Source organism: Spermophilus citellus (genome assembly GCF_964194105.1).
Source record: "Spermophilus citellus genome assembly, chromosome: 8".
Taxonomy (NCBI): Eukaryota; Metazoa; Chordata; class Mammalia; order Rodentia; family Sciuridae; genus Spermophilus; species Spermophilus citellus.
The window spans coordinates 148,954,999-148,981,464 of record NC_138189.1 but is presented as its reverse complement, the minus strand read 5'-3'; positions in this window follow the sequence as shown (position 1 = coordinate 148,981,464).

Sequence of the window (26,466 nt, the reverse complement as noted above, 5' to 3'; positions counted from 1 at the left end):
TGTTACATTGTTTGGGGAAAAAATATTTGCAATTGTTATGTCTTGTTGGTGTATAATTCCCTTAATTAGTATGAAATGACCTGCTTTGTCCCTTTTGGTGAACTTTAGTTTGAAGTCCACTTTATCTGATATAAGTATAGAAACCCCTGCTTGTTTATGAGATCTATGTGAATGATACGTTTTTTTCCCTTCAGTCTGTGGATGTCTTTGCCCATGAGGTGAGTTTCTTGGAGACAGTAGATTGTTGAGTCTTGTTTTTTAATCCAATCCACCAGTCTCTTTTTTCATTGATGAGTTTAGGACAAAATGATAGAATTTTTAAATGATAATCAGATTTCTCATAATGAATGAGCTCATGAGATGAAATTAGGCACTTTTCCAGATATGGCACTTGATATCTACTATTGGTACAGGCTGAATACAGAGCTTTGCTGAGAAAAATTGAGCTTTTTTATGTTTGTTTCTCTCTTTTCTGCTGTTTTCCAGAAAACATTTTTCTTTTGGCTGGGGATTCAGCTCAACAGATCAGTTGGTAAAGTGATTGCCTCACATGCACAAGGCCTGGGTTCAATCCTCAGCACCACCAAAAAACATTGTTTTTCTTTTATCTTATTCCTTTTTTTTTTTACTTTAATCTTTCAGAACCACTTATCCTAATAAAATTTAATTGCTTTACATTTATAGACAGTTTTTAAATTGATTCCTTCTTTTTAGGTGAGATTCTTCTCTCTTACATTTATGTTATCCTCAATCTACTTTACAACCACATACTGTACATGTGTGTTTATACATATATAGAAATATTTATATATATTGTATACAATATGTTTTGCCCTGCATCTTTAATTATTATTTAATAATGCCACATCCCCCAAAATCAACCTGATTTTTTATGAAGAGTTGTCTAGCCATTTGGGAAAGTGGTCTTTGAAAACTATCACTTACTACTGAGTTATAGAATTAATAATTATAGTAGCACTTTCTAACTTTACAGAAAAATGGCCATCTCACATGTGAGATGAGAATCTGATTAAACTTGAAAATTTACCTTTTAGAAGCAATGCACATTTCTACATTTACGTATCTGGTATTTTACAACTTGCATGAAAATTGCTTAAAATCCTATACCACATAGACCCTTAACTTTAGCAGTATTTGCCTCTTACCTAATGCCATCTGGTGTAGATCAGTTTATTATATATAGCATCATCTCCAAAGAATTCCCTGCATTATTTATAAATATTATAATATGGGTTATAATAAGTTATAAAAATGCAAACACATCTGGAAGTCATTTAACAAAAATCAATAAGCCTTTTATAAATCAAACCATTATTCATATGTTGATCTGATCAGTTCACTAAATATTTCCATTGTTTTACCTCACTTTGCCTATTTGTCCAAACATGTCTCAGAGTTAATCAAAAGAATCAATGCCTTTTTAAAACACTAATTAAGTCTTCCTTAACACTATTCCTTATAATCCTCTCACATTAGTGAGTCTTTATTTGGACAATAGAAATGTAACCCCTTCAGCTATACTGGCAAAAGGGAGAAGAGAACTATAACTGTCTATTTTTCAAGTCCCTGTACTACATAAATAAATAAACAGACAAACAAATTGTCCACAGTCCAAGCAGTTTAAATAAGATAAATGATCCATTAAAGATTATTTTGCCCAAGTTTCCTGAATCATGACCCTCAACATCTTTTTTCTATGCAATATATATACTATTAAAAATTCCCATAAGAGAGGTTCTTTGCACATTTTCAAACCACCAAAACCACACTCACACATATTTATAATCCCAATAGACTTGCCCTGGTGAAATTCTTATGGATTTCAGCAGAACACACCCACACCCAAGAGTTCAGTCAGCTTTTCTCTTGTACTCTAATAAGAGAAAACATTCTATTAATAAAAGAGGTGGCAACCATTACAAATGTCTTATTAAATATTAAATAATGGGGGATTTTTTCTGAGCCAAGGAACAATAATAGGCAATATCCACAATGTGTTCTGTACTGGCAAAGAAGCACTTTTATAGACTCTCTCCAAAATTGAGTGGTTTGACATCACACCCTGAGAGACGTGAAGATCACTGACAGTTCCTGAGCGCCTGCTTTGTGCCAAGCACTGTATGGGGCACTCTGTGCACATAATTATTTTACAGACAAGTAACTGAGGTTCTTGCAAGTTAAATAAATTACCTACCAAAGAATAAATAATATTAAAGGGTCAACCTGATTTCAGAGCCCAGGCCCTGACCACTGCCCCACACTGTACCCAATCCTAACTAGGTTTATAAAACACAAAACTGTAAAGGCACTGTAAAGTCCTCACATTTCCGCCCAAGTCTACAGTGAGAACACAGCTTCTCACTTTCTTTGTAGTTAATACAGCTTTCCTCATGACCCTCCCTTCTCTGGGCAGTTGTGGGGGGGGATTACTAATGTTAAATTTGGTTTAAACCTTAGTCCAATCCTGTAATTTGAGCTATCTCTGCAGGTGATACCCAGTGGTCCTTCTTTACCATGATCTCCCCTGACAGGCAGAAGACTCATGGCCCAGAAGGGTACCTCCTCTACTCTGGGGATTCAGTGCTCCAAATTTGCATTTTAGTATACTAAAGTGGGAGAATATGGGATTAAACACACACACAAACAAACAAACACACACATACACACACACACACACACACACACACACACGCACACGCACATACAAAAACAAACTAGTATCTTTTCAGACAACAGCCTGGATTACAAAACTATCATCTTGGAGCTAATTTTAATTGAGGAATTAGATTCTTTCCATAACCTTCTTTTCTTCCCCACCCCAAGTAAACGGATCCCTAGAACAATCAGAGCAAAGGTTACGTTTTTCTGTTTTTTGGTTTTGTTTTGATTCTGGCAATTGAACTCAGAGGCACTAGACCACTGAGTCACATCCCCAGCCCTATTTTGTATTTTATTTAGAGACAGGATCTCACTGAGTTTCTTAGCACCTTGCTTTTGCTGAGGCTGAGTTTGAACTTGAGATCCTCCTGTCTCAGCCCCCAAGATGCTGGAATTACAGACATGCACCACCACATAGGCTAGGTTATATATACATAAAAGCAAAAGAGAAAAGTGTTTTAATACATTTCAAACTATTTTTACAAGCATGAGTGGATGCAGCTGGCATAACAAAACTCCAATTTTGTGAAATTATTTTTCATTTGAAATGCAAGCTTTCCATTATGAATTTATTGTTTACTCTATGGAAATAAACAATGGATGGTAAATTGTTGCAGAATCTTCTAAAAGAGTTTCCCCTGATTTTCTTTATGAATGTGTTCAACTATTAAATTAAGAAGGAATTCACAAAATAAAGCAATGTACATATAATTTCCCTTGCACCCCCTAAGGTAACTGGAGTAACATTAACACTCCACTATGTTATTTTTTCACACTTGTATCCACACTGATACAAACATAGAGACAGGTGTGTAAATGAAAAGCAATCTATACACAGTACTCTGCGATTTGCTTTTTTATTTAATAATCATTATCACATCAATGTGAAATTCCCATACAAAAAGAGTAATGAGCACATGTCAGAATTTTGTTTTAATCATTAATGAATAAACCAGAAGAATGAGAAAGCTGATTCAATTTGTATATGAGAAACTTGGAGTGCAGCCATTAAGTGCTAGAGTAAATATGGAAGTGGTCATTGTCCTACAGGGAAATAAAATCATGACTTGGTATCATCTTCTGCAGAGAGAAAAAAAAAGGCCATTTCGTTCGTTGCTTTATTTTGTGAATTCATTCTTAATTTAATAGTTAAAGATGTTCATAAAGAACACTAAGGGGAAATTCCACAACAATTGATCATCCATTGTTTGATCCCAATATGTTAACCTCTAACTTTACCAACTCATCAAATTTCTGGCCCTAAACACATGTAAATATTCAGTCAAACCAAGTTTCATTTCCCTCTGGGAGAAAGCTAGACAACTTTCATTCTGGCTTGCTAGAAATGGTACAAGAGGATATTAAGATCATCTTTGTACTTATTTACAAGTCTGGGATGATATTCTTAAACATAGTAGATCATGGATATCCCTCTGGATTAGCAGATATGCCTCAAACTCATTGTGTGTGTGTGTGTGTGTGTGTGTGTGTGTGTGTGTGTGTGAGAGAGAGAGAGAGAGAGAGAGAGAGAGAGAGAGAGAGAGAGAGATGCTAAGGATTGAACCCAGGGCCTTTGTGCATATGAGGCAAGCACTCTACCAACTGAGCTCTATCCCCCGCCCATCAAATTCATTTTTAATAAGTGTATAATCAGTACATAATATTAGTAAATACACCAATCATACACCAATACGTAATTAGTAAGACACCAATCCCTAGACTGATGGACATATAGGTTGTCTTCCCAATGTTTTAGTTACTACCAATAATCCTACTTTAGTGTTTTTGCAGATGTGCTTTGATACTGATGCATCTATCCTACAAGACAGAGTTCTAAAAGCAGAATATTTAATCAAAAAAATAGATGCTCTAATTTAACATCAGGTCTTTCAACACTTTCATAAGTGTTGACAGTTTTAGATAAAGTCCTGTGTATATTTTTTTTGCTCAGATGAGTCAAAAATAATCCTAATAAGACTGAAAATACTGAATCCAACAAGCTCTTTCCTTGTAAAGAGAGCAAGTATAAAGCCCTGACGACAATGACACTGTAGGTTTTTATGGACTGGTGGCCTCAGGGGCGCAGAGTTGGGAAATGGCTCAGCTTCCTCCACTTTGGCTAGTTCCTCCAGCACACACCAGCTTGCCCTTCCACTGTCCAACGTGAGTGGAGGCAGCATGACAAAGCCCTCATTAGATGCAGCTGCCCAATCTTAGGCTTCCCAGACCCAAAACTGTGAGTTGAAATGAATGGTTTGCCACATTAAGGATACAGGCCAATATCCCTGAACAACTCCTCAATCAAATATTAGCAAATTATATTCAACGACATATTGAGAGTGTACATCATGACAAAGTTGGATTTACCCAGAGATCTAAGGATGGTTCAACCTACAGAAATCAATAATTGTGACTCATCACATAAATGGAATTAAAGACAAAAATCACTTGGTCCTCTCAGTAGATGCAGAGAAAACCTTCAATGAAATTCAACACCCATCATGACAAAAAAAAAAAAAAAAAAAAAAAAACCTGAAGAAGCTACTAGGGATCTAAGGACTCTACCTCAACATCACAAAGGAGACATATGAAAAATCCAAAGCCAACAGAGTAAATGGGGAAAATGAGATGAAGATGCTTACTCTCACCGCTCCTGTTCAATATAGTACTAGAAATCTTAGCCAGACCAATTAAGGAAGAGAAAGAAATAAAAGGAATAAAAACAGAAAAGGAAGAAGTCAAATTATCACTGTTTGCAGATGATATGATCCTATAATTAGAAGATCCTAAAAGCTCCACCAAAAGACTGCTTGAGCTAATAAATAAATTCAACAAAGTAGAAGCTTACAAAATCAACATATAAATTTCAATATTTTTCCTATATACCAATAATAAATGTACTAAGAAAGAAGTCAGGAAAACAATCACATTAACCAAACCTTGGGGGGAAAAATACAATATCTAGGAATAAATCTAATGAAGAAAGTGAAAGAACTCTACAATAAAAACTATGGAAATTTGAAGAAAGAAATTAAAGAAGACACAAGAAGATGGAAAGACCTCCCATGTTCATGGATAAGAGAAATTAATGTTGTTAAAATGGTCGTACTACCAAAAACAATGTACAGATTCAATGTAATCCCCATCAAAATACCAATGGTATTCTTCAGAGAACTAGGGAAAATAGTCCTAAATTCATTTGGAAGAATAAAAGATCCAGAATAGCACAGCAATTCTAAGCAAAAAAAAAAAGAAAGAAAGAAAGAAATGCTGGGGGCTTCACAATACTGACTTCAAAGTACACTACAAAGATATAGTATAGTAACAAAAGCTGCATGGCACTGGCATAAAAGCAGATACATAGACCAATAGTGCAGAATAGAAGACACAGATGCACTCATCTGATCCTTGGCAAAGGTACCACAACATTCACTGGAGAAAAGACAGGCTTCTAAAATAATGGTGCTGGGAAAACTGGCTATATATATGTAGAAGAATGAGACTAGACCCTTATCTTTCACCCTGATCAAAAATCAACCCAAAGTGAGTCAGAGACCTACAAATTAGATCAGAAATCATGCACTCCTAGAAGAAAACTTAGAGTCAACATTCCAGCATATGGCCATAGGCAACAACTTTCTCAAGAGGACCTATAAAGATCCAGAAATCATGCCAAGAGCCAATAAATGGGATGGCATCAAATTTAAAAGTTCTGCATGGCAAAGCAAACAATTAAGAATGTTGAGAGCCTACAGAATGGGAGAAAATCTTTGCTAGCTACTTTTCTGACAGAGGATTAATATCTAGAATATATAAAGAACTCAAAAAATAACATCTCCCCCCAAAACAAGCCAGTTGATAAGTGGACAAATGAAGAAACAGATACTGCTCATATGAAGAAATACGAATGAACAACAGACACTAGTATTGCTGTATGTACATATGTGGCTATATAACCAATGTGATCCTGCAATCTGTACATGTGGAAAAATGAGAATTCATACCCCATTTGAATCAAATGTATGATATGTCAAGATCATTGTATTGTCTTGAGCAACTAATTAAAAAAAAGAACAACAAAATGTTGGGTTTTTTAAAATGTTGTTTTTTTAAAAATGTTCAATATTGGGGCAGGGGTTGTGGCTCAGCAGCAGAGTACTCGCCTAGCACATGCGAGGCTCTGGATTCGATCCTAAGCACCACATAAAAAAATAAAATAAAATAAAGGTATTGTGTTCAACTATAACTAAAAAAAACCTTTTTTTAATGTTCAATATCATTAGTAACTAGGGAAATGTAAACAAAGCTACACTGATATTTCATTCCACTTCAACAGGACTGGCCATCATTGGGAATACAACCAATAATAAATACTGGAGAAAAAGGAAAAGTTTTACACTGTTGGTGGGATTGTAAATTAGCACAACCACTGTGGAAATCTGTATGGAGGTTTCTCAAAAGACTAGGCATGAAACCACCATATGATCCAGCTTTGGTAGTCCTTGTATTTATCCTAAAGAATTAAAGTCACACACTATAGTGATACGTGTATACCCATGTTTACAGCAGCACAATTCACAATAGCCAAACTATGGAACCAGCCTATGAGACTGTCCATGAATGAATGGATAAAGAAAATGTAGTATATGCACAATGGAGTTTTATTCAGCCATAAAAAAAAATTGGTTTGTGTCATTTTCAAGAAAAATGGATGAAACTTGAGAATATTATGTTAAGCAAAATAAGCCAAACTCAAAAGGTCAAGAGTCATTTGCTTTCTCTCATAGGTAGAAGCTAGAGAGAAGAATGGAAAAGAAAAGTGGAAGGCTCTCATGAAAATTTAAGGGGGGTCAATAAAGTAGAGGAAAGGGACCAGGGAGAAGGAGGAGGAAAAGGAAAGGGGAAACACTGGGGAATGCTATTGGCCAAATCATATTGTTATTTTGTGTGCAAATGAAAATATGTAACAACAAATCCCACAACTATGTACAACTATAATGCACCAATTTAAAATATGGAAGAAAAATCAAAATAAAGTTTAATAAAACTAATTTTCCCAATCCCCCCTAAATAAATAAATACATAAATGTCTTTCATGTATAAATTACCCAGTCTAAGGTGTTGGGAAACAGACTAAAAGACCATATGACCCAACAGTTCCATTCCTAGAATATGCCGTCCAAGAGTAATGAAAACCTGTGTCCACAAGAACACCTGCATGTGAGCGTTTACCACAGCATTAGTCACAGTAACTAGAAAGTGAGACAACTCACCACAGGAACAACTGATGAGCCAGTGAACAAAATGTGATGGGGCCATACAGTGAATATCATTCAGCAACCCAAACTGGAAGGAAGCACTGGTAAATCCTACGACATGGGAAACCTTGAGAACAGGATGCTGCATGCAAGAAACCAGATGTAAAAGGCCACATACTGTACGATTCCACGTATGAGAAATTTCCAGAAAAGGCAAATCGGTAAGAGAGAGAAAGTGGGTTGGTGGATGACAGGAGTTGGAGGTCCGTGTGGTTGGTGCCCAATTACTTAATATGAATATGGAGGGTTTTTTTGAGAGGGTGGCGATTAAAACATTCTGGAATTAGTAGTGACATTATGAAATCTTATGACGATATTAAAAACCACTGAATTGGATATTTTAAAATGGTCAATTTTGCAGTCTGTGGATTACAGTTCAATTTTTTTTTTAATGAAGGTGAGAATGGCATGACTCCTCCCTGAATGGCCAGAGGCAGCAACAGAGCTGCTCGGGTGTTGCTATAAACCTGCAGTAAGTGTCTTCTCACAGTGTGGAGCACGGCAGGGAGTAGGGGGACTTGAAAATACATCATACTTCACTCTGCCTTGGCCAGCTAGGTCTTCTTTGCTTACACCCTGCAAAGAATAAAAGGAGCATGAGACTCCACGTGGTTATGGAAATCCGTGCCTGCAGTCTTGGTGATGCCTTACACACGCCAGCTCTGTCAGGGAACCAAAGTCCTTCTCTTTTACAGACAGTGCCAGTTATTAAATGATTTCCTCTGGCTCCAAACCATCCCCATGCACTCTGATGCTGGGGCTGGGGCTCTGCAAACCTCAGTCCCTTTGCCAGTTGAGACCCTGTCAGGCTTTTCCACTGGGGCAGAGGGGCTGCGGGGCTGCAGGAGGGAACAGGGCCAGCCCTTCCTGTCTGCTGGCTTCTGTAGGCTGCCCTCTGCTTGCTGGTCCTGTGAGAGTCACCTCACAAAGCCTCCGGGCCCAGCTGGGCAGCAGCAGTGCCTTCCCCTAGCAGTGGTTGAACTCTGTGGTTTTCCAGGCCCTTCCAGAACCAGCCCCAGGCATCCTTCGAAGGCTTCAGCACAAGCAGAGCAGAATGCTGCCCACAAGGTCAGAGTTCCAGCTCTTTCAGGTTCTTCCAGATTTCTGAGTTTTAAAATTCCACTCCCTTTATTCCAACCCTAGGATGGGTGGCTGCTTCCTGCAGCGGCCCCCTCTGTGATATCTCTTTTTCCATTTTCATTATCTAGTTAACAACTTCATATCTGGTTCATGATTTCGTAGATTAAATTCCCTGTTAAAGTAACAAGTGTGGTTCATGCACACTGTAACACATAAAGGCATCCCTTCTGTAGATTTTATGTACACGTATATATATATAAATTGTTGCCGGTTGGAAATCTGGGCTGCTTCACCCGTTGAGTGTTGTGAAGAGTGCTGCTATGAGGTGACAAGAGCCAGACACAGAAGGCCCCATGTTGCATGAGTCCATCTACCTGAGATGCCTAGACGGGGTCAGGCTGTGTGAATGCAGATGGCGCTTCCCAGGGCCTGGAGACAGCAGCCAGCTGAGCAATGCTTACTGGCTTCGGGGTTTCCCTTAGGAATGATGGAAATGTCTGGATCTACACAGAGGCCATGGCATGATATTTCAAGTGTGCTAACTGACACTGGATTTTCCCAGGACAGTGGTTAATCTCACATCGTGTCAATTTCACCTCAGTTCGATGACTACCTGCCATGGTTTCTGTCCACTCCCTGGGCCCCAACACCCGGGCCTTCTCCCCATAAGCAGCAGCTTCCACAACCAAGACGGCCCTGCCTCCTCCCAGCCCTTCTCCTCTGTTCCCCCGGTTTCCACTGTCCCTGGGTGGTTCAGTCTCAGAATAAAAGCATTGTCTTGGCCTGTGATGTTCAATAGAGTAGCCACCAGCCACAATTTAAAGCTGATTAGCTAAACATTCAACTCCACCTGCCTAGTGCTCTTTACCCTCCAGTCAGGGAAAAGGCTTCAGTCCAGGCTTTGCACTTCCTCCCTGACCTCTCCCCTTTCTCCAACCAAGTCCCTCTTCCCAAGCACACACCAGTAACCCGTGCACCAGTGCATTTGTAACTCCACATCTGTTCTGAATGTAAATCTGTCCTGTGGAGCCACAGACTCCTCCAGGCCAGTTAGTTTCATTTTGTTTTGGGGGTTTTATTCGTTTATTTATTTTTCCTACTCACTTACACACTCAGTGGTGTATTTCTGAGCCCTCACCAAATACTAGCTGATTGGACATGTGACACAACTAGCTCTGGTTTCAAGGGATTGATTCCAAACTGAGAAAAGAGAAACGCTGCGGCACAGTGGTAATACCCTGCCCAAACAAACAGCGGTGATTTGCAGTGCTTTTCTCCTATGACTTCCCCTGGTTTTTATTTTTAATGAGGATACCACTTGAAACACATTCCCCGTGTGGCTCAGTCCAGCTAACTCCAGGAGGAGGTGGGAGCCCTCCTTGATGAAAACCAGCCCTGCACCACCTCCCTTTGGTTCCCTGGTCAGAGATCAGATCCAAAAGCAACCCAGAGGGAGGCGGGCCAAGCCCATGCCCTTCCCTCAAGACTTCTTTCTCAGCCTGCTTCCTGCTTTGCCTGTATAGATTTCAGGAAAGGCTCCTGAGAATCTGATGGAAGGTTCCAGTCCTAGGGTAACTGATCAGTAGTGTTGAATGACTTTTGCAAGCTCAAACCAGACTTTAAAACATTAGCCTGTGAGTTACAACGACTTCCTCGGTATTTATGAATGTATTTTGAGGAAAAAAATTGTGTGTGCCTGCTGCAGCTTGCAGACTGTTTTTGCAGCCGTAAATCTGCAGTGGGCTGGTAAGTGAGAAATTCTCCTACTTCACTGCATGTATGTTATTGTCATCCTACATTTAAAGTGGCAATGACCAAGATTAATGCTCACTGTGTGATTGGCTCAGCCTTGCTGAATGGAGGAATAATAAAAGGAAACGTCGGGAAATAAAGCAGATGAATACAGAGAGCCCGATGGTGAGAGGGCTCAACGAGGCTCGGGCGTGGGCATTAGAGATGGTTATCCTTGGCACTGTCCTCGGTTACTTCTACTGCTCTACTAATCCTTTCTCCCCCCAAGCTCACAGGAATCACTTTCTTTTCTTTCCAAGCTAGGTTTGGCCAGTTTTCAGAGCAGTAAAGTCGTAATAGAACCCCGATTTATAACCCTGGGCAGATGAGTAACAGTCTCATGGAAGCCACCACAGCCCCCAGGCCGTAGCACATCTGTGCCCACAGCCACATCTTCACCCACAGCCCTTTTCCTGAGGACTGTCACACATAAAGAGAAGTATCATGTTGGGGTGTTCACTGGCCTTAAAGACGTCCTTATGCAGCAATGGTGACAGGTGGTGTATGTGCTACCCAGTTCCCTTGCCTCTTGTTGAGGCCACTGTGAAACACAGAGTTACACCAGCTCCCAGACTTCCCCAGTGGGATTAGGATCAGTCTCCTGGGCTGTGACAGGCCCTTTACTGGCTCCCATTCATTTCCTTTTCCTGTCCTGGCTTTCCTGCTTGTGTTTGCTGGGATCGTCTCCCAGATACACTGCTTGCTCTTAGATCTTTGTTTCGGAAGCTGTTTCTGTGTAACCCAAATCATGATACGTAATGGTAATGGTTATCATTTGTTAAGAATAATCCATGCCATGGGGCTGGGGATATAGCTTAGTTGGTAGGGTGCTTGCCTCACATGCACAAAACCCTGGGTTCAATCCCCAGCACCTCCCCCCCCAAAAAAAATAATAAGCCACACCAGAGACATTTTCCCAAGTGCTTTGTACACATTAAGCCATGTAAATGTCACACAGTTGGAGAAGACAGATGTCACACAGTTAGATAATGTCATCATTCTCATTTCACGGACAGGAAAACTGGAACACAGAGAGGTTGAATACTTATCTTTTGGACCTGGCCAGCATGGCTCCAGAGCCTGGGCACCTGTGCCCCGATGGCCTCCGGTGGGGTTTGTGGAATAAACAGAAACAGGAACGGAGTAAAATCAGAAATCACAATAATCAATGCATAAATTCTAAGATTATGACAGAAGGTGAGCCAGAAGCCTGGAATACCTGTAAGATAAGAGGTAAAGGAGGCAGAGGAGCCAAAACTCATGCAAAGATCATGGGAATAAAAAGGTACCTTGACCCTGGAAGATTAAAGATTCCTGCAGATGTTTAGCTTCTCCTACTGAAAAGTGGAGGCTAAAATTTTCCTCGAACTTCAATGTGACTGTTGTGAATTATTGACCAGTACAACGCTTGGGAAGCAATATCCTGGCTTGTGCCGTGTGTCTAAGAAGCTTTGTAGCTTCCCTCTGCATCTTTTAGGGTCCTCTCTCGGGAGCCCTCCATGGCCACGTGAGAGGTCTGTCCCAAGGCTGCCCTGCTAGGAGCCATCGGTGGTGCTCCCGTTGACCATCTCCACAGAGCTCAGCTCTCCAGCGTCCTGTAGAAGCTCTGAAGGTCTTGGACCCTCCAAAGCTGTGATGTACTAATCTGCCCCAGAGGCAGGTAATAAAGGAGTTCATGTGTGTGGAGAATTTAGAAATAATTTTTACAAGTTGGGCTGTTTTATATCACTGTTTTATATTATAGGTTGGCAACACAGCACCATATCAGAGATAAGCTATTACTACCTAAACAACAACAACAAACGTGTTTTGGTCTAATTTCTAAACAATTGCTATGGTTACTGGCATTTTAACAATCTGCATGGATACTTCAAATGAGCACCTTTTTGTGACTTATTCTGTAATAAACATTGCATGGACATGGAACTTAATTTGGAGAGCTCCGGTTATAAGGTCAACCCCAGCACGTTCAGGCTCAGCAACACATTCACTTCAAGGTCTTCGGGGACAGTTCTATTTCCAGCCCCAAGGACTATATATTCACTACATACTTCTGCATTTCAATGGCGGACTCCAGTGAACAATGACAGTGTAATGGTCACAATAAGGGGAAAAACAACAACAACAACGACAAAAACACACCAGACCTCAAGTTCTTCATTCTGTCATTTTGACTGACACCTTGGGGTTTTTTATGTATATTTAAAATGTAAAGCACTGAAACAAGGTGTAAATTCAAAGGTATAATATTGATGATTGGTAAGTACAAATCCTAGTTTGTACATGAAATATTGTGCTGAATTTGAATATTCCACTCTACTCAACAGAATAGAATATTCTTTTTCTTTTTTAATATTTATTTTTTAGTTTTAGGTGGACACAATATCTTTATTTTGTTTTTATGTGGTGCTGAGAATCGAACCCAGTGCCTCACGCATGCTAGGCGAACGTGCTACCACTTGAGCCACATCCCCAGCCCAGAATATTCTTTTTCTATATAATGTATCTATCTAATATTCTACATAATATTACTAAAAATTAAAATTTGCTGTATTTTAAATAAGTGTTTTAAATCTAAAGAAAATTAAATGTTATATCAATGGTACAAGATAGTAGTTTCCTAAATTGTGTCTTTTGCAGAATTTTCAGTTTTCCTAAAATAACTTTTAGTTACTATTTAGAAATAATTTTTACAAATAACCATTATTTACCTAAAATATCATTATATAAGACTATAACAAAAAATATTGATGTTTGTAGATTGCACATAAAGTGTGTATTTTTTAATTTTTTTGGTACTATAATATCCATTTTACTTTCTTTTTAAAAAAACTGGTAAGATTATTTACACGAAGTTCAGTATGAAAGTTTTTTCACTTTCTACATCTTTCGTGGGCATTGGTATTATTAGTTTCACTTTATGTGTTACTATAAAAAAAACTGTCCAGTAGAGGAGAGGTGTTTGGAAAATGATCCATTCTGTCTGCATATACACAGGTGCACTAGACTGGTCAGCTGAATATGCACCAGGGCCAATGTCAACACCACATGGAAGAGAAGAATTATCCAGAAAAGTTCAGCCTCAATCCCCAAAGTCATATGATAGACTAGAATAGCCATTGTTTTAAGCCACTAAGGATTTGGAGGGTTTAAGATTATGGAACATCGAGAGAGCCTACAGAAAGGAAGCAAATCTCACCACCTACACCTCAGATAGAGCATTAATCTCCAGGATTCATAAAGAATTAATCTCCAGGATTCATAAAGAGCCCCAAAACAAATAACCCAATCAATAAAGGAAAATAACTGAAATAGTCACTTCACAGAAGAAATACCAATGGTCAACAAATATATGAAAAAAATGTTCCACATCTCTAGCAATTAGAGAAATGCAAACTAAAACTACACTGAGATTTCATCTCACTCCAGGCAGAATGGCAATTATGGAGAATACAAGTAACAATAAATGTTGGCAAGGATATGGGGGGAAAGGTATACTTACTTGTACATTGCTGGTGGGACTGCAAATTTGTGCAGCCACTCTGGAAAGCAGTATGGAGACTCCTCAGAAAACCTGGAATGGAACCACCATTTGACCCAGTTATTCCACCACTAGGTTTGCACCCAAAGGACTTAAAATTATCATACTACACTGATGCAGCCACATCAATGTTCATAGCAGCTCAATTCACAATAGCAAAGCCATGGAACCAGTCTAGGTGCCCTTCAATAGATGAATGGATAAAAAAAATATGGCATATATATACAATGCAATATTCCTCAGCAATAAAAGAAAATGAAATTATGGCATCTGCCAGTAAATAGATAGAACTGGAGACTGTCATGCTAAGTGAAATAAGCCAATCCCCAAAATACAAAGGCCAAATGTCCTCTCTCATAGACAATGCTAACTCACAAAAAAAGTGTGGGGGCAGGGGGAAGTACAGAAGACAAAGGGGAGTGAGGAGAAGGGAGGAGGATGAAAATAGGAAAGACAGTAGAATAAATCATACATAACTTTCTCGTGTTCATATTGAATACCCAACCAGTGAAGCTCCACATCATGTACCACTGCAAGAATGGGATCCTAATTAGAATAAGTTATACTACATGTATGTACAATATGTCAAAATGCACTCTACTGTCATGTATACCTAAAAAGACCAAATTAAAAAAAAATTATGGAACATTTACAAAGCTGAAAACAGTGAAGTTTGTAAGATTCTTTACTTCATGATTGATTTCACATGGACTGGTGTTTTTTATCATGCAAAACTTAATTTTAAAAAAAAGACATTCATAACTCGAATGAGCAGTAGTTCTCAACTATCAAATTTCCCTGGGTGATTCTGACAAGCTCATCCGGAAGCCACCACCTTCCCACCTCCTTGAGAATTGAGGTAAAGGAAAGCACTTATCATAAGATGAATGGGAATATAGTGTAATCCGAGAGTTCTAGGCACCTTGATCTAGGCATTGGGACGTGATAGTGAGCAAGACAAAATCCCTGACCTCGTGGAACTTATATTCTGTTAAATTATGATAATGATTCACTTCATTGTCTTAATCCAGAGAGGTATATAATAGACACACCGAAATAAGAGTAAGTGCTACTAGACAGAACAGAAGATTCTGATTTTAAATTATGCACATTCAGCATGTGTTTTCCTCAGTAATAAAGGTGGAGTAGAAATGTTAATTATAGGCTTTTCATCAATTGGAAGTAGAACATGGGCATCAGGCACGCCTGGATCCAGGTGCTCCAGGTCAGGAGGACTGTTGTCCTTTCCATTCCTCAGTGCCCCTTTCCCCACCTTAGCTTCACTCTCAGGTGGGCCCTCTCCTTTCTCTGTGACAGTCAATTTGTCCTTGGTCAGCTCCTGGTTCCTGTCATCAAGAGTTCACACCCAGTGCTTGAGAGAGTAGGCACTAAATAAGTATTGGTTGAATGAATGAATCTCAGTTTACAATCCCAGATTTTAAAAGGGATTTAAGTATCCAGCATTGACACCATCTGGGGACTTACTGTTTTCCTCCCTCACATGCTGGTGTAGACTTTGTTGGGTTCCCTGTATTTTAGAATCCATTGCTGGGCTTCACTTCTACAACACAGCCTCTTTGATCCTTTCTTCTACCAGCCTTACATGGTGAGGATTCTTCTTAAGTCTCTACTTTGGGCGACTAAATATTTGTCTCTCACACACTTTAGGGAATCTCTCCACTTCCTGATCCATCTTTTTCTTTCAAGAACTTCCTCTCGCCTGTAATCCCAGCATCTTGGGAGGCTGAGGCAAGAGGATGGTGAGTTCAAAGCCAGCCTCAACAACTTAGAGAGGAACTAAGACACTCAATGAGACTCTGTCTCTAAATAAAATACAAAAAGGACTGGGATGTGGCTCAGTGGTTGAGTGCCCCTGGGTTCAATCCCCAGTACCAAAAAGAAGAAGAAGGAGAAAGAGAAGAAAGGAAGAAAGAAAGAAAAAGAACTTCCTCTCTCCTGTGCTGTGGGATTAGTACAGGAGCTTGGCCCCTGAGTCAGCCTGGACGATTGGAAAACTTGTTTTAAAAAACAGAGTGTTTTGTCTAGGAACGGATACGTTGTTAAAGCAGAGACCCTCAGAGTCCATCTGGGTTTTGTTATGTGGGCGCAGAGGTCTCATATTCTGCAAGTGAGGATAGACATGCTTTCAAACACCACAGAGAACTCAACAAGAAAAGAACCAAGAATAAATTCAAAAGAGTGTGACTTGCTGGATCTTAAGGAATCTGTAATGAGCACCTGCCAAGCCACGTGCTAAGGACTGGAAAGATGTTGGTACCTCTGTGTGGTTTCCACTCTGGGAACACGTAGCAGCGACCTGGCAAGCCCTGCACAGAGCTTTGTCCCTGGAGAGCATCTGTGGCAGGAAACAGAAGCAGGGCCCAGGTAACAATGACACCCAGTGCTGTCAGGAACACCAGGAAACTGGGTCACTCCTGCACTGGGAAGGTCAAATTGTACGGCCATTCTGGAAACCAGTTTGTCAGTTTCTCATAAACCAGACATGCAAATATCACACAAACCAGCAGTTGTACTCTTGGGCATTGAGCCCAGAGAAACAACAACTTACGTTCACCAAAAAAATTTCACATAGATATTTATAGAAGTTTTGTTCATAAAAGCCAAAAACTAGAAATAATCCAATGTCTTTCACTAGATGAATGTTTAAACAAACCATGGTACATCTATACCATGGAATACTACTTAGCTATAAGACAGAATGAACTCTTGATACATGCAACAATGTATAAATCTCCAGGGATTTCTCCTGAATCTGAAAAAAGAAATTAATCTTAATCCCCAAAGGTTACAAAGTATATGGCTTAATTTAAACCTTTTTTTTTTTTTTTTTTTTTTTTTTGGTACCAGAGATTGAACACAGGGGCCTTAACCACTGAACAACATCCCCAGACTTGTTTTTTAATTTTTTTTTATTTTGACACAGGGTCTTGCCAAGTTATTTAGGGCCTTGCTAAATTACTGAGGCTGGCTTTGAGCTTGGGCTCCTCCTCCTCAGCCTCCTGAGTCACTGGGATTTCAGGTATGTGCTATACCGTACACAGCTAGAGCATTCCTGAAATGAGAGAGAGAGAGAGAGAGAGAGAGAGAGAGAGAACAATTCTGTGTTGCCACAGGTCAGGAACGGGAGGGTAAGGGTGTTGTCAAGGGCAACACAAGAGATCCTGTGCTGATGGAACTGTCTTTTATCTCCCCTCATTGAGGATAAACAAACCTACACACAGAATAATCAATTGCACAGAACTAAGTGTGCACAATGTCGACACAGGTAAATCTGAGTGAGATGCCTGGATCACTGTGACATGGTATTATGGTTTTGCAAGATGCTACCATCAGGGGAGACTGGGTAAAGAATACAGTAGGTGGCTCTGTATTACTTCTTTTAAGTGCATGTGCCATCTATAGTTATCTCAAAATGAGAAGCTTGATTTTTTTTAATTGTCTCTGGATTTTAGTCATCAACAATCTGCTAATAATAATCAAGTTTAAGGACAAGAGCTCCAATGACATGGGGCAAGGATCTCGAGCCTCATTTGTCTGCCCAAGATTGCTGCATTCTGTAGCACATACCAGTGGTTACAGCCAAAGGCAGTTGCCCGGGCTGTACTATTTGGAGGATGTGCTGCTGCTGACTCAGGAGGATGAGGTGCGAAGGGGAAGAGAGAAGGTGGCAGCTTCTCCTAAGAGGAGCTCATGTTCCCTGCCTAACAAGTGGTCCTCACACAAGTTAAAAAGCAAAAGGCAGAACAGGCCTATTCTCTGTGGATGGGCTGCCAGCACAGAAGAAGATCATCAGGCTGGGTGTATTATTCACCATCATGAAAATCCACCACTTGCTTGAATGACCTGGGCAAGAAAATTGGGCTGCTCCTTCTGCTTCCCATCCAGCCAACCTGGATACAAAGAATGAAGGGGAGCCCCGCCGTCTTTTAAGAAAACATTCCCCTTCCCTTTGGGGGAATAAAACCACCATTTTACAGATAAAGAAATGGAAGAGCATAGGTGGGAAGCAAATTGCCAACATCTCATGGTTAATAAATGACAAAGCCAGGATTCAAAACCAGCCAATGTTCTCTCCAAGGTCAGCTACGGCTCGCCTGCTAACAGCGTTCAACAGTCCTGGCTAATAACCACACAGAACACTAACTGGCAGAAGAAGAACTGTGTGATTAAATTGATCATTCTCACCTCTCATCATGTGGATTTCAAACACCAGCTTGGAGAGATAAACCTTTGAGTTCATATGTAGGAAAACTGTGTTGCATGTGAGTCTCTTGTTTGATTAATAACATACAAATGCTTTCAAGTACACTTGATCCTCACACAATCCCATAAAAGAGGTAAGGCTGGATTTGTTATAACAATTTATTAAAATGAGAAAAATGTGGCCCAGGGAGGCTAAGTGACTTGCCAAAGATGACATAGTTTTATATTAGAAGTGGGGCTGGAACAAAAATTCGCATCAGCCATCTGCAGGCTTTGTAGACTTCTTTTTCTGTTTTATTAATTCTTTACATGCAAAAGGTTATATATTGTCTACTCCTCGGCTTAAGAACCTAACCATTATCAAGGAGAAGAAGAAGGAGAAGGAGGAGGAGGAGGAGGAGGAGGAGGAGGAGGAGGAGGAGGAGGAGGAGAAGAAGGAGAAGACCCACCATGTAAACAGTCCATTGTCCTTAATATTGAAGCCCCTGGATGGTCGTCCCTGGTGGCTACCATCTTTCCCAGTTTCAGGGATCATCATTCCTGGAGTTGTGTCCCAGGCAGCCCTGCTTCACCTCCTTCTCTGCCCCAACCCTGAACTGTTCTTATCATTATCATATTTTCTTCATATTTCACCACATATCTTTATTACTCCAAAAATTCATTGTGTACTTCAGCCCATCGGCTTCTAGAACTTGCTTTTTCACTCGTATTTTGCTTGCGAGCAACTTCCACACTGATGTGAACAGGCACAGGTCAGTGTGGCACAACCCAGCATAAATCCTCACTTTTTGTTTATCTGGTCCCCTTCCAATGAATATTTGAGTTTCTTCCTGATCGGGACTATCCTAAGCTACTCAGTTGTGACTGCTCTTCTGTACTCCTCCTGCTCCACGGAGCTAAAGCTTTCCTAGGTATGAAAATAGGAGTGTTGTTGCTTGTTTGTAAATTTTGCATATCTTTCACATACTAGATTATCCCAAATTTTCCAAAATTTTAGAATTTATCTATGATAAAATAATATTTAATACGTATGAGTCATCAGCATGTAAGAGTTTTTGCTTTACCCCATGCTTGACAACCTTGGTAATGTCATATGGTGGTTTTCCCTACTCTAAGGTGCACACCTCCTCGTACCTTTGTTTATTATTGGCATTTCACTGATTACCAGTGAGGCTGAACATTTTTTCATAAATATTTTGTCATTTCTGTTTTCTGTTCAATGCCTGGTCTGGCCATTTGCCTATTTTATGTTGGGTAACTTGTCTCTTTGTTACTGATTTTTAAAGGGAATTTTCTTTCTTTCTTTCTTTCTTTCTTTCTTTCTTTCTTTCTTTCTTTCTTTCTTTCTTTCTTTTTTTGGTAATTTGTACATATTGCAGATTTCTTCTCTCACCTTGACTCTTGGGTTTCACTTTAAGATATCTTTTGATTAGCAGATCTTAATTTTTATATAAGCATGTCTACCAGCTTTTTTCATTTCTGGGTTAATATTTCAATCTGTAATGTGATAAAAGACATTTAGTGATAGCACTGAATAATACTTGAATTCATGGGAAAAACTCAACCTGGTAACTGTGTATAATAATTTTTGCACACTGCTGGATTTATAAAACTTGGTTAGAATTTTCCAAACTATTCTCATGAATGACATTGATTTGCAATTTTCCTTGTACTATTTGTTTGGTTTTGATATCATAATTATACCATCTTCATACAATCATTTAGAGAATATCTGAAATTAGATTTTTAAGATTGATATTATGTCTTCTTTATGTTTTCTAGAACTCAACAGAAAAACTCTGGCTTGATAATTCCATTGTGAAAAGATATATAACTCCCAAGCTGGGGTTGTGGCTCAGTGTAGAGCATTTGCCTGCCACTCATGAGACCCTGGGTTCAATCCTCAGTACCACATAAAAATAAACAAATAAAACATAAATATATTGTGTTCATCTACAACTAATTTTTTTATTTAAAAAAATATATATATTTCCCAATTCAACTTTTTCAATGATTATAAGATTACTTGGTTTTTAAAATCCTTCTTAATTAGGTTAAACATTTTTCTAGGAATTTCTCCAGATGTTTTTAAAATTTATTGGGATAAAGTTGTTTGTAATTTTCTCTTATTTTTTTCATTCTCTATTCTGTCTATACTACTATTCTCTTGTTCATTCCTTTTTTTGTTATTGGTGACCTTTCTCTTTTTAATACAAATATTGCCATCTATTTGGTAATTTTACTAGTATTTCAGAATCACTTTATGACTTCTCGATCCTCTTTATTGCATTTTCTCTTTAATTTTATTAATTTTTCTCTAACCTTTATTATTTTCTTCCCTTTACATTATTTATACTTATTCTACTGTGGTTTTTCTAATTCCTAAAGAAATTGGATGAGATGAACACTTTTTGGATTTTTACATATTTTTATAAGTACTTAATGTTATAAATTTCCCACAAGTTCTCTTTCTTATTTTTTTCTTTTCTTTTTAAAATTTTTTAAGGGCTGGGGCTGTGGCTCAGCGGTAGTGCACTTGCCTGGCATGTGTGAGGCACTGGGTTCGATTCTCAGTACCACGTAAAATAAATAAAGGACTATAGACAACTAAAAAAATTTTTTAAATTAAAAAAATGTTTTAAATTTACAAATACTAATTGTACATAGTCATGGGGCCCAGTGTGTGTCCTGATGTATGTGTAGACTGTGGAATGATTAACAAAGCCAATTAACATGTCCATCACCTGGCCACATAACCACAAGCTCTCTCTTATTACGAACCAAGTTTTTCTCTTTTACAATATGACTTCTTCTTTGACCCAATGAACTAGGGAAATTTTTCTTAATTTTCCAATATAGGAGATTTATCTTATTATTTTGTTGTCATTGATGCCTAACATAATTGTTGAGAAAATAATTAACCATGATCAATAGGATATTGGTTCTTCAAATTCTTTCTCTGACCCAGAACAGAGACAACTGTGATCCAGATGAGCTTGAAAGAAGGGATCTCCCTCAGTTGCAAGGTTCCATTTTCTATTTGGCTCAGCCTGTTCATTATGTCACCTAAATCTTCCATTTTTCCTAATATTTTCTTGTCTTATTCTATAAATAACTGAGATGTGTGTGAAAAAGTAGGGGAGGAATGCAGTCTGTCGGTGTTGGCATTTCAGTGGAGAATTCTGCTGATTTTTATTGAAAACACACATACCTGCATTTATTTCCTGATTTATGTTTCATTTTCTACATTTGTTCCTTTTTGTCTCTTGCCTTCATTTACAGTTAATTGCTTTTCACCCTTCTTTCCTTTGTTCTTCTTTAACAGCTGATAATATTATTGTTTCTACTTTTCATGCCTTCCCAGAAACTCAATGTGCATATTTGCCAAAGTCTTAAGTCAATCAACATCTTTGCTGCCAACCCAGTAATTCATGGAATTCAGAGTGTTTTCGATACAATGATCACTGCTGTGGTTTGGATATTGTTGGAGTGTCCCCAAGGCGTCGGGTGTTGACATCTAATCCCTGTGGTGAGGTACAAAGAGGGTGGAGACCTCATCCAACCTTGGTGTTCAGAGGTGGGGGCTTTGCAAAGTGATCAGGAGTAGATAAGGCCATCAGGGTGGACCTCCAGGATTGAGCATTGGTGGTTTATACACAGAGGCAGACCAGAAGGGGCTCACGTGTGCACTCCCTGTCTCTTGCCAGGTGATGGATGCTGCATGATGCCACGGGCCTCTGAAAATATGAAGACCATCAACAGATGCAGCCTCTCGACCTTGCCCCTCCAGAACCTCTTCTCTGTGGAACTTCCCCAGTCTCTAGCATTGTGTGTTCAACAACAGACACTGGGCTCATACAATCACCCCCTAAATTAAGTAGTACCATACCATCCAGGAGGAAAACCTAGACCAGAGCAAGGGGAACAGGAGTGCTGGGGAAATGGGGCCGGATGCGTGTGGTCAGTGCAGGCCTCACTGAAAAGATATCCGAGCAAAGACTTGAGAGATGGAGCCAGACCAACAATCTGGAGGAACGACATTCCAGACAAAGGGATCAGCAACTGCAAAAGGCACAGGGAAGAGAGAAGCCTGGAGAGTTCTAGGAAAGCAGGAGGCCAGGGTGGCTGGAAGGAGTGAGCTGGAGGACACAAAGAGGAGATGAAATCAGGCCAGCAAGGAAGGGTCGGTGCAGGCCACACCTTATGGGTCATTATAAGGTCTGTCACTTCAGCTCCAAGTAATATTCAGAGCTTGGGGAGGGTTTGGAGGAGAAAAGTAAAATAATTGACTTTAACTTTTTTAAAGCAACTTCCTTAATTTAAATACAAAAACTTGTCAAAAGCAATGTTTTATTTCTTCACAGAGATGCACATACCAATGCATCTCACCTAATAAAAGGAAATGAGGAAATCTCATCTAGACAGCTTTAAGTATTTGTGTTCCATGCTGATTGAAACTTTCCGAAGTCTTAAGCAAGAAACATTAAAAGCACAGATGATCCGAAAGAAAAATTATGCCCTAATTGCCCAAAGGATATCATAACTACTCTATGTGTAAACAGACTATTTGTGTGTATATACATAATCTGCTCTGTTCTTTAAAGATACAGTATGAATTTTTTTATTCAAGCAAATATATATCTACATTAGTTTCTCACGGTTAAGTAGTATTCCACTAAACAGATAAAACATGATTTATTTTAAAAATGTTTTATTCCCCTATACATTTAAGTTGTTTCCTACTTTTGCTATTATAAATCTCTCTTCAATAAATAACTTCTCATTTATAACTTTGTTTCCTTGTTTCATTACTTCCTGTGTACATACCTCTAGAGTAGATTTGCTAAGTCTATTTTCAAATGTTCAAGATTCCCCAGTCTTTAGACTCGTCCTGCTCATTTTGCTTTCTGAAAATGAATGGATTCTTTTGACACACTCCCCCCACCCTACTGGTCAATAAACCCAAGTATGATCCAAGCTGAAGAGGGCCAAAGAATATTTAGCCAGCTGTGGACAGCCAAAGTGCAAGCCAACTCTCCAGAGTCCTTGGGATGTGCAAAATGGACTCGTCCCACAAGGAAAGCAAAACAAAGACACGGCAAAAATTCAAAGAAAACTTGGGAGGACTGTAGCCTGCATTTTGGGGTTTTAGTATTTCATGGTATTATTATGTCATCTGCAAATGATGATCCAGGCTATTCTGCTCAGATAGCACATATTTCTCTTCCCCAAAGACGTTGGCCTTTTACGTCTTCCCTCTGAATGTTCTTTAAAACTCTGTCTCTGGAGAAAAGGGAAGAATGAAAAAGGAGGAAGAATTCCTGGCAGAAGGGTGGAGTCTGCGCCACTGCGTTTACTCTGTGTCTCCTCCTGGTTCTCCCCAGCGCAGAACTCTTCAGAAGGAAAAAAAAAAAATTACGGGTAGAATTATTGTCCTTAATCTCTGCGCAGTTTAATTTGGAAACATTCCTAACCCAACATGGCAAAATCATCCAGGGCAAGTACGAACGATGACGTTGACCTTGACCAAATTCAATAATCAGCTGAGGCTGGTGCTGTCAGAGGAACTGGGCATCTGGGGCAGGGCTGGGGGGCAGGAGCAGCTGAGGGAGAAAGGCTTCACACCCCTTTACCTCCACTCAGGAGGCAGTGGGTTGGAAGGGGCAGGATGGGGTCCAGGAATGGGGGTGGCAGATGAAATGGACACCAAGGGGGACCATGAGGGGTTTGATTTGTGGCTTAAGACCCTATTAACTTGGAGCACATCATCACTTAGAAGCAATGGAACGTGTCGGTCCACAGCCAGGGCTTTGGGGTCAAGCAAAGGAAAAGCTCAAGCACACCACGTTAGAATTTTTTCATGTCTAAAAGTGAAATATGAGTCTTCAGAGCGCCTTTTTTAACATTTTTAATTGTAGATAGACACAATACCTTTAATTAATTAATTAATTAATTTTTATGTGGTGCTGAGGATCGAACCCAGTGCCTCACACGTGCTAGGGAAGCGCTAACCACTGAGCAACAATCCAGCCCCAAAGAGTCACTCTTAAAAGCAGTCACACTGGGCTTGGGTGGTGGCTCAGGGGTAGAGTGCTCGCCTCGCATGCTTGAGACCCTGGCTTTGATCTTCAGCACCACATAAAAATAAATGAATAAAATAAGAGAATTGTGTCCAACTACAACTAAAAAATAAATAAATATTAAGGGGGAAAAAAAAGCAGTCATACTATCCATGGAGAGAGGGCTGCCGCTGCCTTTGACAGCTCTGCCACTGGCAGGCTCTACTCATGGTGAGTTACTTCAGCTTCTTCAGCCTGAGCAACGTAGGCGTCAACGTGGGGACCATAACACCTTTCCCACAGGGCTGCTGTGACCATTCAAGGTGCTGCAGCTATGACTACCTTACCAGAGTCAGCTACCCTCTCCAGGCCATGATTCAATCATCTATGAAATATAAAGATGTACTTGATGTTGTACACAGTTCCTTCTGAACCAATTCAAATTCAAATATCTTAAATTTAAAACACTGTACAAGTACAAAATCTGCACCGATGGCAAAGATTTCATCACACCATTTTACATTAAACTATATGCTTTGTTTCCTTGAATTATTTGTAGTCCTTTTATTCAAATAAATAAAATCATCACTGTTTAGTGCATGTCACCCCATCTAACAACTGAGCCCTGAAGGTAATCCAGAGAGGAGCAGAACATACACACTTAAATACAAGCTCAAATCTCTTCCCACATCCACAAGCTCCTTTTGTACAATACCGTCTCCGCCTTCTTGTTGACATGCCCCTAACACACCACACTGACCCAACTCAGGGTCTTTCCATTGACTGTTCCCTCTTCCTGGAATGCCCTTCCCAAAGACGGGGCTTGTGCCACGCCTCATTCAAGTGTCCTATCAGAAAGAGCCATGATGACAGCAGTCTCCCTCCCTCCCCGTACCCGTGGACCCACTGCTCCATGTGTGTTCATGTCCCTGCCCTTTGCTATGAAGTATGTCCTGTGATGGGAAAGATTTTGTTCCTATTTCTATCTGGATCCCCAGAATCTATAAATAGCCTAGCACATAGTAGGAGCTAAATGTCAGTTACATGAATGAATGAAATATTCGTGAAGAGTAGATTGAGGAATAAAAGGGAACCTGTTACCCGCCTTTCTAACAACTATATGGAATAAATATGCTTATTAGGAGCCTTAATTTCTTCACCAAGAACGTTTTTAAAATCCTGCATGTGTTAACTGGTTGTGAAGAAACAAGAGAAAGAATTTTAGGCTGGGCTAGTATTGACTCAGCCAGCTTTGTGAAGACTCCAAACTCTGACGATGCTGTGGCCAGCTATGAATAAAAAGAGAAAAATGAAAGCTGTGAGGCTTTAGGATGAGGGAGGAGCCCACCTCCTTTCTGCCTGCCTGGCTCCCCTGGGTTCTCCCTCTAGATGGGCTACTTACTCCTCTTTGAATGGAAAACTGGGGTGGGGAGAGTGATGCACTTTAATGGTTTTTTTTTTTCTCAGTCTTCTTCATCTTGAGCTAAATGAAGATTGGCACTAACCCATAAGATAGGAATACAAATTTTTTGCATTTATTTGTAATAAATGTTTTGGTTTTGTTCTATTTTTTCCCCAAAAAATTCAGGTTGACAATGAGGAATTGGATTGATTTTGTTCTGAGAGTCCAAACAAGTATTGTTTATTTAATTTCAGGTCCAAAGAAAACTTGTAAATAGAATTCTTTCCAAATATTGCCCCCAAATAGAGAAATTATCCTATTAAATACCCTTCTGGCATGAACAAGCTGAGGATTGGGCAGAAAATCTCCTTT